Source organism: Amphiura filiformis, chromosome 3 (genome assembly GCF_039555335.1).
Source record: "Amphiura filiformis chromosome 3, Afil_fr2py, whole genome shotgun sequence".
NCBI lineage: Eukaryota > Metazoa > Echinodermata > Ophiuroidea > Amphilepidida > Amphiuridae > Amphiura > Amphiura filiformis.
The window spans coordinates 74,307,438-74,325,183 of NC_092630.1; the positions used below are offsets into that span (position 1 = coordinate 74,307,438).

At 35.2% G+C, this 17,746-nt stretch overlaps 1 protein-coding gene across 1 annotated transcript in view; it reads right to left on the reverse strand.

Moving 5' to 3' along the window:
* The window catches only part of LOC140149107 (extracellular calcium-sensing receptor-like), a 70,011-nt gene that overhangs the window by 30,633 nt on the left and 21,632 nt on the right, over window positions 1-17,746 (reverse strand).

A 17,746-nucleotide genomic window follows, 5' to 3' on the forward strand; every position in this document is an offset into this window, starting at 1 on the left:
CGTGCCAATTTTCAGCAAAATATTCAAAAAATACCACATAGTTCAATGATATTCATTTCACCGTTTCCTTTGTTTATATTATGATAATGAGTCATTATTTACAAATCATTACTGGTAAAAATAAGCAGCGATACTTGATGTCGTATAAATTGACATGCCATTATCTGATTATACTACAAAAATACTTTCAATGCGACAGCGATACGATAATTGTTATGAATGGGGGAGGGTGATAAGCTAGTGTGCACACGTCTTTAAGTAAACTCTTCGTGTAACAAGATACTTACGATAAATTGTCACATAACACTTTTTATACAGAAAATACTATTGTTTGTCGACAGTCATGATGACTGTATACATGGTATACGTAGTTTTATTTCACGCGTAACATTAAAAACTTGAACCTGTATTATTCTTGGGTTTCATATCACAAATCTGAAAAGAAAGATGCTTCTTGAAGTTTTTATCCCTTAACAGAAATAGAGACCACTTGTTCTGGTTCTTAATTAAGATACCTAAAATGATAATGGTGGAAAACTGACGTTCTTAAACCTGAGAATAATCGGCAAGAGTATAGGTAAAACTAGATTTGTATTGGAAATCCTGACCTAGCGGTTATGCAAGAAAAATGGCACTATCTACGCCAATGCATGTTTTTACACGTTCACCCCTTGGGATTAGAACCCAATCTAATGGCTAATGAAACGTTTATATACAATGACATAAATGTGATACTGTGATGCGAGTTGTATACAGCTGTTCCGAAAAATCATTTCGACAAGCTAAGGGAGACTGCTTTGCAGAGCATGTCAGAGTCAAATCGACAATTGTTTTCCTTAGCTTGTCAAAAAATGATTTGTTATGTGAAAAAAGTAACTTCCTGCGACTTTGAATTAGAGATTAAGATTTTATTGTGTTCGGGAACCAATTAAGATTAGAGCCGTAATCATGGTAATGGGTTCACGGAAATCAAAGGGAAACGGTGATGTGAGTCTAACGTAGCTATCAAGGCTATCAGGGTCCCTTGTTTTCTTGCCTATACGGGCCTCCTGCTTTTTTTAACAAGCAGTTCAACAACATCATCATCATCAAACCAAAGGTTTAGCACAAGATTTATTTGTATTTATCAATAATATTCGGAACATAGGAGTGAAATTACAATATTAGATTAATGTAAGGGTCGAAATAGAAAATAAATAATAAATTTAACTGCGGCCCAAAAGTTACAAAAATAAATAAAATATGTGGGCCTAATTAGTTCCTAGGAAAAAATAATGTGAATAACTTATAAAGGGTCTAAAAAGTAAAATAACATTTTTGCATTAGGGACTTATATGTAACATATACAAAAAACTTCTTTTGTATACTTTGATCAAGGTAACTTCAAACCTGATATTTTGCGGTCATACGATTATGTAACTAATTGAAATGAAAACCGAAACTGCTTTCTACAAGTTTATAACAAAGGGTACTGACAATGGTATCGGTAATGACGTCAGTCAAGAGTTTAGGCAGGATAATAGGAAACCGCGTGACCAAACCAACTAATTCTGAAACTCATAACTTGAAACGACCGATAGTTAAACTATCGTGCGCCCAAACAGTATTCTTGTATTCGCTCGGCCGTATAATTCAGCCTGCATGTAGAAATGCAATGAATAAGTTTGAAATGGCTGTTTTTATCATGTAGGATATGTTAATCGCATTTGAAATATTTGATTTCTAATAATTTTCTTGGATTTTCTAGTTTGGCGATTCACCGAGAGATATTTTGAATGGGCAATATTGAACCTTTCAATATTGATGTTTGCTGTATCCATGCTTGAATATCTGGAGCCAAATGGTGTAAAGTAATTTGCAATGTGCTGATAAATGAAATGCCTCAAGAAAGGTAGCTTTCCATATTTGAGCCATTGAATTTTGTGCAAATGAAATCAAATTTACGGATGTTACGTGTCCATTATACATTGGATCACTGTACTTTAAATCAAAGTCATTAAGTCAATACAGCTATGTACATTAAAATACAGCTATGTACATTAATTACATACAGAATATAACATTGCCATTTTCCAAGTAAAGTGCAAGTCATTTATTCACTTATTGTAATGACAGTCTATGATGAATTATAACCAAATTGTTGTCATGATAACAGGGCTTCCTATAATGTATGTTCCTTTATTCGTTGATACATTTAAATATTGATATAATTATGATTTATTTGACAATATCCGCTGATAAAAATACTAAACATGTTAGTACATTTATAAGTCCAAATACTCCCTCCTTGGAGGAGCCACATTGGGGATTATAAAATACCAGTGGCGTAGTTGCCGGAGGGTGGGGGGCAGAGGGAATTTCCCCCGGATATGGCCCTCGCCCCCTGCCAGCGCAATAGTAATTGCCAGTGCATTAGGAACTAGCAATTGCCACTTAAGACAAAGTCATTTAAGGTGGTACTGCACCCCCTGAAAAATGTTGTGACTAATTTTGCATTTTTCTCAAAAAATAACTACACACTGGTAAAAAAAGTTATATATATTATAGGGGCAAGGAATCCAATTACTTCACTGAAATTTCAATGAAGTACATTCTAGCGGTACCATTTTTCTTATCATAAATAACTTACCGCTTGTCTTGAGTCACTGGAATTTCAGTGTAGTAACTGGATTCCTTGCCTCTATAATATACATAACTTTTGTTACCAGTGTGTTATTAGTTTTTGAGAAAAATGCAAATATATTCACAAATTTATCAAGGGGTGTAGTACCACCTTAATGTTTAAATTCCAGCTACATGATGGTGAGACAGGAGTCAAGGAAAGACAGCGCAATATAGCTATTTGGTCAGACTTATAAACGTTTACTTTAATGTCATCTTGGTGACTATAAGCTAGTCGCGACCGTTTTTGACAAAAAATAGTATTGTAGATATGATTCAACAGGTGTTAGACATAACAAAAGATATTTGAAACTGATCAGTGTGAAACTTCCAAACCGGGCTTCCAAACCTTTTTCTTCACTTATGTATATGTATTTGGTGTATTTCTTCAGCCAGATGATCAGATGTTACAACTGGCAAAAAATTGTAAAAGAACTTTACCTATCAATAGATTTTTGAGTAACCATTTTTTTCTTAATTACAAATGTCAAACAATAGCAAGCTGAAAAACGAATATTGAAGCAACTATATACATGTATAGATACACTATGTCCAACTCAGTACTTTATTTCGAATACAACCTGCAAAAATAATCGATATTTCCATTGTGGTATTCCATGTCCTTTTGCATTGAAAGCAAGGATTACTCGACTAGCGAGTTGGTAGCCCAATTGATTGCCCTGGTTAATGGTGTGGGTTGAGATAGAAATTGAGTGAATTATGGACATTGCTCTCGTGATATCCTGCAATTTCAAAATACATGGTTTCCTAATGTCGTCCATTTGGTCCATAAGCAGGGTCCGTGAAGGACGCAAGTTCTGACAACACTAGCTTTTCCACGATCTTCTTACGTAACCCCAGGGATATCGATTCGCAATGCTGCTAGCCTTTTACGCATTGATTTTGAAAAATGTTCAGTGGAAGTGAAAAATAGTGAAATCAAACTGTAAATTCTGACAAAACTATGATATATAGCCTCAATGATGTGCGTTTGAGAGTTGAGAAAAATCCTTCATAAGTGAACTATCATACTTTGAAAAGCTAAAAGGTTGATAAAAAAAGCTAATGGGGTATGTTGAAGCCTTACACTAGAAGCATTGATTTGAAAAAATCTACAGTATCAAGTAATGTAATTTTTTTCTGAGATTTACCGAAGAAATGAAAATTATTGGTTTTCATTTGACCAAGAAAATTAATTATGAAGTGAAATTTGGCTCATTTCAACACCGAATTCGATCGTTTCCAGTGCCTAGTTAAAGCCATATTGTAACATTTCTATAGTGAGAAGAAAACATCAATTGTAACATTATCCATAAAATGTTAGCTTTTACTGTCAGATATGTCCCCTTTTAATTTTGAGCCGTACAAGTAAGGTAAAGCAAAGAAAATTGGAATTTAATACCAGCGCCAATGCGCGTTACTCCTTCGGTTGTGCTACGGTTCGAATCTTTGATGTGTGTGCACAACCGTCCTCACGCCGTGTACGTACTGTGTTATGAACATCGCATACGTGTTCGATTAAAATTTCCATCGTAATAATAAACCGTCTTATTAAAGACGGATTTTGACAAAACAACGGCACCTACAGTCTTGATTTTGCAAGGTATCTTTGTTTACTAAAGTACATTACAATCGGGTTTTTTTTTTATTTTTATAAATGCTAGAGTAAACAATAGCCCATGAGGAGTGACACAAGTCAAGGACCTATATAGGCACCAAAGCACTATAAAAGACAACCACGTGGGCCAATCAGTGGTTCACAGCAGCTTAGGAACAACAAGAGTGAAGGGGTACAGTAACATAAGCATCAGACACATGCAATGATATATCCACTCTGCTCTTCAATGATGATGCGCCGTTGTCAGTTACGTCTCCGACTACTCAATCTGGTAAGATATTCCAACTGCAGTATGGATGAAGGTCCTGCCAGTAGATATGGTTTTAGAAACTGGTACTGTAAGAGCATGGCAAGGCATTGACAAGCTGGAGCGGGTAACTCTTTTGACTACAAATAGCTTTGGTAGCAGTGCCTTCAGATCTGGTAGCCACACGCTGGTGTGCATTTTGTAGAGGACTGTTGCTGCAGCGACTTGACGTCTTTGTGGAGAGATGTGATGTTCAGCTCTGTAAACGCTTTCTTTTCGCTCACACCTATGATTCGAAGGGCCTTCATCTGGATACAGTCTAATAATCCTAGAGTGGCGGCTCTGGCACTCATTCAAGACAGTGAGGCGTATTCCGTCACACTGCGAACTTGGGCCTTTTAAATGGTTACTCTGCCTCTCACATCAAGTTTGTTTACAACTTTCCTTGGAGCGCCCATCATCTGTCTTGCTCTGGATGAGCTCGAGATGTGCTGTGTCAAGGTCAGCTTGCTGTCAACTGTGACTCCCAGGATCTCCAGCTCCTCCTTTTCAGCCAGTTTGGCGGTACCAAACAAACGATCTAGCTTGGTTGGATTACTCTTTCTTGATATTGTCATTGCCTTACATTTAGATGGCTCGACGGGCACCTTCCATCAGTCTGCCCAGATCCTCATTTTCTCCAGGTCTCTGTTTAGGTTAGCAGTAATAGCTTCAGGGTTGTCTCTAGATGTAATCTCACAAAACAAGGTGGAATCATCTGCGTAGAGGTATAACTGGTTTTCACACTCATCACCCAGGTCATCAATGAAGACAGAGAATAAAAGTGGGCCCAATATTAACCCTAAACCAGAATTTAAAAAGATATTGAGGGCGTCATCCTCAGCAAATGTTACAATATGGTTTTAAGTGACTGAGTGGGTGTTGTCTAAACACATGTCTTTTTCTTTCAAATATCATTCCTCTATCCACGCATGCAAATCGTATAGTAATCAATCAGCGTTTCCTGACAAGGATATAAAAACAAGCAGTCTATTATTTACGTTAATCCTTAAGTTTGACTACCTTTATATAAATAGAATGATGAAATTAATCATTGTTGTTTACTTTATTTATGAGGTTAGCTGTCTTTTAGGATTTTATTCCTTTTTAATGAACAGAAAAAGCATTGCCCTTACAGGGTGTCAATGGATATGATGATGATTCAAACGGAACTGTCATCGTAAAGTCAATTGTCAAAATTCAAGAAGTGTATGCAACTGTCTTATTATACAATTGCATTATTATTCAATCTTGTTTGGTTTCGGAATTAAAATACTTTTAAAGTATCATTTCCGACGATACAGTTCTTTCAGAGACATCATGTATTATGGGTGATATAAAAGAATCTATAATTAAAGGCTCATTCAGTGATTTGCTCATTAGGACGATCGCAAAACACAAAAACGATCATTAGAACGATCGCAACATACGATAGCCTTTCAGTAGTTCAGCCTAAAGCCATGTATGAAAGACAAAATAAGACATTTTACATGAATCTGTAATTTATATACTGACAGTATATAAATTAGCTACATGTGTTTCAATTGGGCTACAACTTGCCGATAATGCTGTTTACTTGTTTTTTGTTCGAATTTTCATTTTAGAAATACCTTATGACAATTTTAACAACGTATCCTTCACTTTTAAGGGATTTTTTTACACTTTCGCTGGAATCACGGAATGGGACTTTAACTTGTTGAATAACAAGTACAAACCCATTCCTTTGTCTACTTATATTAAGTTATTAACAAATTTCATAAATTTTGCCCACCAACTAGAATTTAAGCATAACACGTTACCCTTGCTTAGAATTGAGATGGATTACATTTTCTTAACATCTAATCATAAATTTTTCAAAAGATGCCAGTTTCTGGCATAAATCCCCATTATCGCTTGTGTACTGTTGACATGTTTGAGCAATCGAAACCGTATAATCGTAACCAGAGTGCGTTTGAATTACATTCAAGCGAAATCCAAACTTGGTCCTATGTGGATTCTTACGTTTGAAACTAGAACATTACGATGATTTACTTTAGTGCACGTGCAAGGATTTGGTTTTCAAATAAATACTAGTAATCATGGTAATTGGATATTTTATATCTACCAAAAATACGTTACAAACGAAAAAGATACCAACGTTGAAAACTGCAATCGAAAACAGAATTAAAAAGACTAGTTTACGTCTAACGTCACTGTCAATCAAGCTGCCACGACCCTTGATTGGTTTAGTAGGGCATAAAAGGACGGTTGATTAATCTGGTTCCGATCGCAGAAAATGAATCGCAGAAAATGGCGAAAATTTTCGGCATTGTTGACATGGTGCCTTCAGGAATGAAATTTTATATTTCCCGGCCCATATTTCCTATTACTAAGAAATTTCCTATTTCCTATTACTAAGACCTAATCTTTCAGACAGTTTATATATTTGAAGGTGACAAATTAACCATAAGAAATGCTGTTTTATTGTCTCGGTCTCAGCCGGTTTGTGTTCCTGCGTCACTAAACAAACCGTCTGGCGACAACCCCGAAATGACGATTGGTTAATGAATTTTCCAATAAAACTGTTTTCAATTGGCTATATGTCGTGACTTGTGTAAGTGACACAAACATCATAGGCCTCCCATACTGCAGTTACTGTTCATTTTCCTATGTACAATACACAGTACTCTCACCATTGACGCGTGACCTCTACAAACAGTATGTTATAAGTATAGGGCACTGCCTAGTTAACGTCACTGTGTGAAAAATAACCGGCCAATATTTAAAGTACTCTCTGAAATTCTAGAAAATAGAGTTTTGTAACATATCCTAAATTTGTAGCTAATTTTGATGTTTGAAAATATTCGCACTTTGGTGTTTTAGGAAGGAAGGGCACGGCACGGCCTGCATTTTTTCTGTGTAAATCGAATGCATCTTTTACTGACTATCACTCACTTGTGTACCGCTCTCTTGAGAAGGGCATTAAAGCTAAACCTGGGCTAGGCTAAAAACTGGGTAGGCTGGGCATCTGACCTCCCTGATATATGGAAATGACAGATAACACCAAAAAAATGAAGACATAATTTCCAAACCGTGTTAAGTCTACAACCATTATGTTTCTCATTTTCAAGAATGCTGGTTAACAATATGCAGACTATTGTCTCATTTGGGAAACAAAGGCCCACACAGTATTGGTACTTTGCGTTTGCTTTATAATCGTTCACCCAACTGAAACTATAATACCAGCTCATTTCAATATCGCACAGGTAAAACAGAAACATGTGTAGTGTGGATTTGACCAGAGAAGATCCGTTTAACCTAGTTGAGCTGTTTTCAATGAGTGTTATCTTGGTTTAATAGCTTTTAATGGGGTTTAAGTCCTGCAAAGGTCGTGGTGAATTCTACTGTAGACATAACTGCATCATGCCACTATTTATAGATACCACAAACGCAAAATATACGCTCTCTTAGCAGCCACTGAGGCGCCAATCGTCGGATATCGCCTTTCATGTCAGCGACTCGCAGCGCGTACTCACGTACGTTGTGTGGATTTATGTAACCGCATATCTGTCAATCAAACGCTGCATGCGCTGAAGCCCAGCGCTGATTGACAGCCAATTTTTAACTCAGTTTTTTAGTGAGTTGATGTTCAGCCAATCAGAAAAGACTTACTATGAGGTTGTCACCAGACGGTTTGTTTAGTGACGAAGGAGTACAAATCGGCTGGGACCGAGACTAGCTGTTTTACCGCCGCGTTCAGAAACTCATGTTTGATTGTCAGATGACGTGTGAGGCAAACTATTCTGTCTTTGATTATATTATTCTTTGTGTCTTCCTCGTTTTTGGTCCCAAATCTTAAACTCTTAGTTGTATTGAAATACATTATGTTATTCTGTTAATGTTATTTTTTCGCATTGACGGTTTTATTTCTGCTAAAATAATTGTTCATTCTAATTTAATATTGGGTTTAATGGTAATGATTTCCTCATACATCATGTACATTGACACTAAGTATTAGAGTAAACGTGAATGTTTGTTAGTTTTCCAGTATGCTTACTTCATTAACATGATTATTGATTAAGCATTAATAAAATTCATTTGATGTGAATTAGAAGAATTTTTTGACTTCAACACTACTTAAAATTTGATCGCTTACCGGGAGCGCTTTCACAGTACCAACTGCGTCCTCAGCCGGATGTTATGGTTCTGATGGTTTATGGCTTGTTGACAACCTTCTATGACGTCACACTAGAAGAAGATGACGTCAAAGGTGTTGTCCTCGTCCCCCTGGTGGTCTTGGGTATGAGTAGGTTGTCCCAAACTGGATCTAAATCCAGTCCAGTGTCTCTGTTCAAATTGGGTCCTTTTTTCCTGATGTGAATGGCTTCTAGGATCCACTGGATATACTACCAATGCTATGTACATTGGTGAAACAGGTAGAAAGTTGGAAAAACGGCTATCTGAACATAAATCAAAGGCTGCCGGTTCCAAATCTGCTGTACATGAGCATATTTCCAGGAGCAAAAACACCCATCAAATAGACTGGGAAAACGTAAATGTGCTGGAAAAAGAACCCAAAGAATTTTCCAGAAGGGTCCTAAAAGCCATTCACATCAGGAAAAAAGGACCCAATTTGAACAGAGACACTGGACTGGATTTAGATCCAGTTTGGGACAACCTACTCATACCCAAGACCACCAGGGGGACGAGGACAACACCTTTGACGTCATCTTCTTCTAGTGTGACGTCATAGAAGGTTGTCAACAAGCCATAAACCATCAGAGCCATAACATCCGGCTGAGGACGCAGTTGGTACTGTGAAAGCGCTCCCGGTAAGCGATCAAATTTTAAGTAGTGTTGAAGTCAAAAAATTCTTCTAATTTAAATTATACCACTACGTATGAATTTACAATTTTATATCATTTGATGTGCTTTTTTTAAATTGTTGCCTGAAATAATTTATTTGCCTATTGCGGATCATATTTATAATGATTAATTAGCGTGTCCTGACAAGTAGATATAAACAAATAAGAGACATTGCGGTTTTCTAAACGCAGCACGTGGAACGTACGTTTTCGCGTACGTTTTTACGTACGTTAATACGGTATTAAATATTGCTAGTCTCGGTTCCAGACTGGATTGTGCTCATTCGTCACGAAGGAGAACAAGTGAGCTGAAATAAAGACTTTAATATTTGATCTAATCTAACAGCTTCTAACCTAGGTCGATAGAGGGCATAGTGATTGAAAAAATAACAGTCCCGATAACAGTAAGCCGAGTCTATGCCTGATCAAACAGGCCGCTTTTGATTTTGACTAAAATTTAGACCTACATACTGATTAAACTTAATTGATTTTTGTGCTCCCCAAATATTATAGTTGCCCAAAAACGTATATTTTGGTAGATTAAAGATCACTACATCCATACATCATGACTTTACTTTCAAAATGAGATTTTTTCGTCCTGAAAATTGGGCGCGTTGCATGGACTTAGACATGAGGTAAAATCAGCATATTCAACGTAGCATCTGCGTTTTAATCTACGTTGGGAATCCAAAATGGGAAATCGCAATGTCATTTTTTGTACGCAAAGGGTCTTTTTATCTTTTCAGTTTCCGTAAGTCTATTATTCAGATACGAAAACGCAAGGGATTCATTAAGTTCATTCATTAAATTCATTCATTCATCTGACTTCATCACTTCATTGTTAACTCTTATTTCAATAGAGGTGATTGCCTGTGTCAATATTAAAAGGCTGGAGATAAAAGTGTCTGACCGGTGTTTTAATGGTCTAGCGCCCTCTCGTGTTTGACATTGATAAATTGGTTCACATTATTATCATGATTATGACAAATGCCAATCCGAATAAAAAGGTCCACCTTTTTCTGTAAAAACGTTGAAAATCACAAAAGGTCCGCTTATGAGCATGTCGCACCACAATGCACCTGTGCAGGGTCGCAGTGTCGCCCTTCCCTCGTATCAATGTCTATCTCCCTATTTTGCTTCATCCTCCCCCCCTCCGAATGATCAGTCGCCCCACTCTCTCCCCGGTCCCTTCTCTCTCCTCTCAAGTTCTTCTCTTTCTAGTCTTTCCGTCTCTCCATCTCTTCTCTTTCTTCCTCACCCCTGGTTCCGATCGCAGAAATGATCTCACTTGTTCAGTCTCAAGTATCCCTCCTCCCTCCCCTCCCTTGCGAAATTTATCAGTATGATCCATGACTGAAAATAAGCTCTGCAAAAATAAACATTTAAAATAAACCTACACCACATTTCGCCATACTGCATTTTAGAAACGCTTGCTGTTAGAATAAGAACAATTTTAATTGTAATTATTGCACAGGTCACGGCAGTCATGTGACCTTTCCGGAAAAAGCCGAGTGGCAGGTTTTTCAAATAAATATTTTCTGTGTAAAAACTGTACCATCAGATAGGTAATGGAATATATGAATATTAACTGTACATCTATCATAACAATTTTTGATAACAACTTGCGTCACAATTGATCTACTATAGAAGGTAGAGAATTTATTTCAATCTTATATACGCCTTTTTTTTGGAATTAACTGAAAATTAATTCTGTAAAACGGTATTTTTTTATAACATTGACATTAGACCCCACAAAAGATTACCGCTTTGTTGTTATGATAATCTAATCTTTTGATTTCGTAAATAAAATTAGGGGTCTAATGTGGATTCTGGATGCAAACTGGAACAATCCAATGCCTTGTCAAAAGCATTCACTTCGGATGCACTTCGTAATACAACTTCCGCCAAGAGCACGTGGCCGAAATCAAAATCGATTTTATGTATTGTGTATGTATCATAGGACGCTTGTATTAATTGTCTCTATGCCCTTGAGAATTCAACAATATAAATAATGGTAGCTCTATTATAATACACATTAATGTTTTAAGCAGATAAAATTCCAAAGTTTTCTGCCTTTGCTTGTCACGTGGTAGGCCTATGTTGAAGTTGCGATTATATGTTCAAATAAGTTTCAAATGGATAACAACAAGACAAGTGGCCGAGTGGTCTAAGGCGCTAGGCTCATAGAGTACTAAGCGGTGCGCCATGAGTTCGAACCCCGCCTCTGCCAAACTTTAAAAGAAGTAAATTAAAATTTTACTTTTTTTAAATTTCATATTTGGGAAATGTGACTGGGAGAATTTATGTATGGCGTGTGAAATAAACCCGAGTCTTGCATATAGGCCCAACCAATTATCAGATTAGCGTGCCATTGGCACGAATGAATAGAATACATTATATTTGCTCCAATGCAATTCTTTTGTATTGCATTTCAATATAAAACATGATTACCAAATCACCACTTGTACGCGCCTCATTGGGAGATGTTTGACTATTTCAGACGCTAGTTTCATCGCCAATATGAAAGACTTTTGCTTATAACTTGGCAACATGGTTAGTATATATTTCAATGCAAGACTATTTTTACGAGCCACTTACGTCTAGGCGTAAGTGCATATACACCAAACACAAGTCAATTGAAGCCGTACAGTTTACCGCGAATTTAGGACCGTAACATTTAGACTCTTCTTTTGTCTAGATTAGCACCCAACCGCACATCTCAAGGTTTTATGTCAAAATCAATATAACTTACGAAAACTGAAATTCACGAGTTTCAAATTTTCAGTAACTAACAAAAGGCTAGAATAAAAGATTGGTCACACCTGGGAGACTACCACTTCAGAATAACAATGACTTACAAAAACGGATACGGATACGGAAACAGAAACTGAAAAGATAAAACGACGGAAAGTATCACACACATTTCAATGGGCAATCTCTGCGTATGAATATTGCGTTTAAATTTAGTCCATTTTTAACACATCGCTGTACCTTTATTATAATGATTTGTTACAAACAAAAAAGATCATAATAATAATAGGTATGTCACAGTGGCTGCACAATAATTCTGTCATACTGTGCATGCATACATAACAGTGAATCAAAAAGCGCGCGGATCAAAGTTGGCCAATTTTTGAAAACATACATGTCAAAAAACGATTTCCTCGTTATGTTTCATTGATCACAATAATTTGTCTTTTTAATATATGGTAGGTGAAACATTTCTTAAATCACTATCAACTCCGCCGAAATTAAACACTGCATAGTTTAAGAGTTAAGACCTGTTTTATGAATTTTTTAAGATCGTCCATAAATCAATAAATATAGGTCTCTCGAAATAGAGGACCTAGTACCACCGGTCTGAAATACCAGTGTTTGTTATCATGTATTTTTTTTCCTTGGACAATGAGTGAAACACTTCCCTATACCAATTGAAAACTCGGTGCACTTAGGCAATTAACTGCAGTTTCTTTATTCAACATTACAGCAGGTTCATATTTAAAAAATCATGCTGTATGAATAAAACATAAATAAAACATTGAAAAAGGAAAATTACATATGCCTAATTAACATAAGAATGGCATAAATATATAATTAGATGTAATTAGCTAATTTGCATAATTAATGACTTTTTGTGTATTTTTTGTTACCAAATGAAAGAACTTTGGGTACTTATGTGTGCAAAAAACCGCATCCTCATATCATGTACGGTTCTCTGTTGGCATTATTTTTGCATATTAATTAGCTGGACTTAGTCATTTTTAAGCTTTTATTTGTCTGCAGATTGGTCAAAATGGCTAAAATTGTATATTTGGTGGATTTATTACATTTATTTGAGGAGAGATTTTTTAATCTTGTTTTCTTTAACGAAGTCCGGAAAGATATGCAATTAATCTGTGATACTTAAATCAATGCTACCTTTTCAAGTAAGTGTCCGAATAAGCATTACAAATCCCAAAAATTACCATTTTGCCATTTATAGCAAGTTGTGGCAGGTTTTCACCCGATTTCCGGGTATCTTCAAGTTGACGTTACATCACTTTGCATTATCCGATTTCAATTCTGTTTTTTGTTTTTTTAAGCATTCATAACGATGATTCAATTAAAAGCGTCAAATAACATGTTTCTGCTGCGCTTATTTTTGGGGTGATATACCTAATAATAATTAGACTTTCCTTCGTATGTTCATTATCTTTGACTGTCTTTAACATATTGTGAAATGGACAAATTTTGTACATTATCAACGATTTATCTACGTCGATTTCGCACGTGGAATATCTTCAAAAATAGCTAAATACGTGACCTCGCTTCGATACAGGAGATACAGGAGAGTGGTTTTGAATAGATCAACGTACGTCCGATGTCTACGTTTGGAAATCGCAATGTCTCTATAATCTATTGCTTGCTTACTTGCCTATTTCGGGTGGTTAATCTATTATTTAAATAAATTCTTGATGCCTTGATATAAATAATCGCTCAGTATGTTAAAATTCATGTATTTTAAATGCTTTTTCAAAGAATGTGCAAACATATTAAATTTACGTCAATCACAGATACTTGATATCATGGGTCACATCAAGGAAAATATTAATTTCTTCAAAAATAAAGACTATAATCTTCAAATATGCTCAGTGCCGTTTCCGTTGTTTACTCAGATGATTGCATATGGCTAATAGGAAATTAGCGATAACGATAAGTATAATATGAAGTATTATTCTTTGAGCTACTACCAGTCTGCGCCCATGGTACTCTAGGAAGCACAACACTAAATCGCTTTGATTTTGATATAATCATTTAAACAATGATTACATTATAGAAAATATGAATTGATTAATGTTCATAAAATCACAAATGGTGCATTTTTAAGCTGGATAAGACTCTGAATTGAAAAGGAGCGGCCCTATTTACATGGTGTATGTGCTGCTTCTGATAAATGCAAATGATATGGAAATACATTTTAAAAGAATGAATTTTCTACCAATTATTTGCCCTTATGCTTTACGAAAATATAATCAAAGCTGTCAAAATATTGTCATATCGGATAGAAAAGCAAACTTACTTTCATTAATTTTACGTGTGTTTAATGGGAGGACTTATACAGCTTTCTGTAATGAATTATTGTTCTTGCGATGCCTAAGAATCTCCCATTAGGAAATAAATTTGGAGAAAACCTTCTGACAATAAAATACTATGCTGAGCCTCCAGCCTGGGTGGCTCACGCTCCAGTAATTTCAGATGATTGAGCTCAGTAATACATCAAAGAATGTCTTCCAATTCATAAAAACAAATAGATAATCAGCTTATCGGATTAAAAGCTTAGAGGGAAGGTCTTGATGCTCAGCGAGTGTTTATCATGGAAGGTTTTCTGCAAATTCATTATCTAATGCATTCAGCCATTAATCCAAGCCATCGTAACTCCAGTGCGTTTGAGTACATTTACAGTACGTCCTAGATTTAATCGAAATCCAACCATGCACCGTTCATATGGGAATCCTAACACCGAAATGTAATAAGGGCAAGGAGATTTTTGTTTTCAGATAAATATTAATAATCATGTCATCGGATATGTTTTTGTCTCGTAAATAGGTCGAGCTTGAATTTGATATGTACTTCGGTCACATACCGTAAAATGAACTCTGGTATTTATAATTTATATAACAATCCTCAGATCATAACATTCCTGATCTTTGAAGTTTTATTCATGAATATGAAAAATATATAAGAAATATATTTGAACAAACGTAAAAACAAAATACATAATTCCGCTTTTATCTTTTATAAATTAGATAATCATTTCTGAATAGTCTGAAGTGATTTTTAAATTTAAAAATTGTTTTAACAATCTGTATATACTCTTTATGAAAAATGTACAACAATGTACAATTTAATACTTATTGGCAGTTACTTTAACATAAACTTAGTTGTCGATTAAACTTTAAACCGGTTTACGTAATCAATTGAGCAATAATTAACACTGCAAAATGGATTATAAATTTATGTCCGTCCATCTTATGAAAATGTTGACCTTTCGTATTGAAGATATGAATTTTTCCCACTACAATTGATGGTCAGCTTTTCATCCCAGCTACATACACTTAAGGTTAAATACCACTAATAGGCCTGGGCGATACACTGAAATACGACTGCATTAAAATCGCTGAAATGATCAAGTTATATAGCCAAAAAAGTACTTTTTAGAGTTTGATGCCTCAAAATGGTACATTTTCTCTCATTATATGACATTTTTGTTGTAATAATACCAAAATTCATACGCACGGCTTCGGTTTATAGTAAATATTCGCCCTATCATATTGTTACTTTCATCTTCGAGGGCGCACTGTCATTTTAAGGTGTTTACGGTTCAGTGCGTTAAAACAAGAAAAGACTCAGGTCAACCTATGTTGAATTTTTGATAATTTGGCATCTAAATCATATAGTTTCACCTGATATTAGTGGCATTGAACTGTGAGAGTTCTGAATATGAGAAAAATTCCACCCGAAATTAGGCATTTTCCCATTGTATTTAACCTAGTATACATCATTAGATTTATAAAATTTACTTCGAGGACTGTTAAATATCAAAAAATATTTAAAAAATATCAAATATGATAATAATAATAATAATAATAATAATAATAATAATAATTTGCCATAAAATCTATATTATATCTCGAATTATTAATATATTATTTGATATCAGAAGAACATTTCTCGTATTCAGAATGCAATTTGATATGTCTGATGTGCCCTGAGGTCCCATTAAAAAATACTGCGCAAATGTTGCTATCCAATTCCTTAAAAGAATGCTGAAAGCTCACTTTGTTATAATATACAAAGTAATAATTTCCAAACCGACAATTTTAGATCCAAAGCCAATGGGCATTTTTATGCATTTCTGATTTTCCTATAATACCTTTGATTAACATTTTTTATCCATTTATAGCGCAAAAAGTCTTTTGGATTCGTTTTGGTTTGTTGTAGGCATATCATTTCCTTTGATTGGTTAGCCAAGTAATGGCGCAACCGAGAAACATATATCAATGCGTAATACCAAATGCTGAACGAAATATTTAATGACGTTCGAAATAGAAACGAAGGTCCAGGGCATTCAATAAAACACCTGGTATTCACATATTTAAATTTGCTACATAATTTCAATGCGCAAGTACGTCGGAACTTACGTGAATGTTTTCCTTACCATTAACTCCAAAACTACTTTTGTATCCAATATTCAATCAGAGCTCAAGTATATGAGACATTAGAACGTCTAGAAAAAAACGCCTTCTTCCTGCTTGATGTGCAGTCCTTCAGAATTATAGGTTAATAAATGCGTATCACTTGTTGCCGAGCTTGTTGGGAGTTAAATTGTACAAAATAATGCACTTGTACTGAGGTATTGATACGTCTAATGCACGCGCCCCAAACAGAGAGAGAGAAAGAGATAAATAATCATAAAATGTGACGCGATCAAGCAAAATCAGTCGGAACTCGGCAATAAAAATTTTTCACTTTCTTATAGGATAGTAAAAAGCATTTACAAAGCTGGATTTTGCAGAAAACCCCACTGAAATTGAACAACCAGTTCCAAAGATATTAGCAATTAAAGAGTTTCCAAAACAAGAGAAAACAAAAGGAAATATTCTCTTTGCTTGGTTGTATCTCAAAATCAATATTTCCGAGTTCCGACTGATTTTGCTTGATCGCATCACAAATGTGTATTATATCGCGAATTTCAATAAAATCAAAATTATTTGATATCAGAAGGATATTCCTCGTATTCAAAATGCAATTTGATATGTCTGATGTGCTTTCAGGTCCCACAAAAATTAAAAATACGTGAAAACGTCGCTATCTGAGCCCTTAACTTAATCAATCTTCATAATACATAAGGTTGGTCATGTTTTGTTTTTTACTGTTGTTATTTTGATGCGCATCACACTCATTACGCTCACCTAGTGCGTTTAGTGATGTCCACATCTCACATTGTATTACATATTCATGTCATTTGTGTTATTATATTCGTATTGATGCAATGAGATAAAATAAACAATTGAGCTGGTTTTGGTCAAAACGTTGTCAAACACAAGTATTTTATCAACACTTATAACATTATGTTAGAATGTTTTCCAAACTTTTTTAAAAAGTTTTATACCCTTTATATGACCAGACATTTAAATGTTTTCTATAAAAAGTTTTGTGTTTGCTGTCGAATAAGGTATATTACCCAGACGATAGATAAATATACTGCGACATAAAATGATCAATGAGTATTATTAAGTGACATTAAGCAATTTCGTTTAAAAGTCTTATGGCTACTTGTACTACTCAGAGTTAATA